Source organism: Sinocyclocheilus anshuiensis, unplaced genomic scaffold (assembly GCF_001515605.1).
Source record: "Sinocyclocheilus anshuiensis isolate Anshui unplaced genomic scaffold, SAMN03320099.WGS_v1.1 scaffold2580, whole genome shotgun sequence".
Lineage (NCBI taxonomy): Eukaryota > Metazoa > Chordata > Actinopteri > Cypriniformes > Cyprinidae > Sinocyclocheilus > Sinocyclocheilus anshuiensis.
In genome coordinates, this window is record NW_015536665.1 from 1 (window position 1) to 698 (window position 698).

Sequence of the window (698 nt, forward strand, 5' to 3'; positions counted from 1 at the left end):
ACCTCTACTCTATGCTTTTGTCCCCGAAATTGAATAGCCACCGACCTTAAGGGGTAGCCCACCACATCCCCCCGTGCACGCACCGAACCTTAACCATGCGGCTCCTATCCAATGCCTCCGGCTGAATCAGGCTTTGATGCATTGAGGTTTGGTTGCATCCCGAATCCACCAAAGCCTGATATGTACCCCCCTTAATACTCACGGGTATCTGGTACAGGCCAGCTTGATCGGGGGCAGACTGCGGGGCGTCCGGGACCCGGATCAGCATCCCCACCTCCATCCCTGGACACCGATCAATAAAATGACCTGGGACCCCGCAACGCCAGCAGGCCGGCCCAGGCCTCCCCGCCGCCCTAGTGGCAGGAAGTGGGTCAAGGAATTGGTGTGGAGAGAGCGGCGGAATGAGAGCTGCCGCCGGGCTACTGCTTGCCAGACCCGCCCCCCCTGGGCGGCACCCTCAGGGCAGCTGTGGTTTCCGTCCCTGGACCACCCCTCCAGCAGGGTGGGGCTTGTGGGGGCAGATTCCTTCAGGACCTGGGGAAAGGGACAGGTTTGGAAGGCAGAGAGAACACAGGGGGAGGGAGAGAGAGAGAGACAGATGGCAGGGGTTCGCCGAGGCCGGGGCACACCACCATCTGGTCCTCCGCCAGTTGGATGGCCTGGTTAAGTGACGTCGGGCGGTGGCACTGGACCCACTG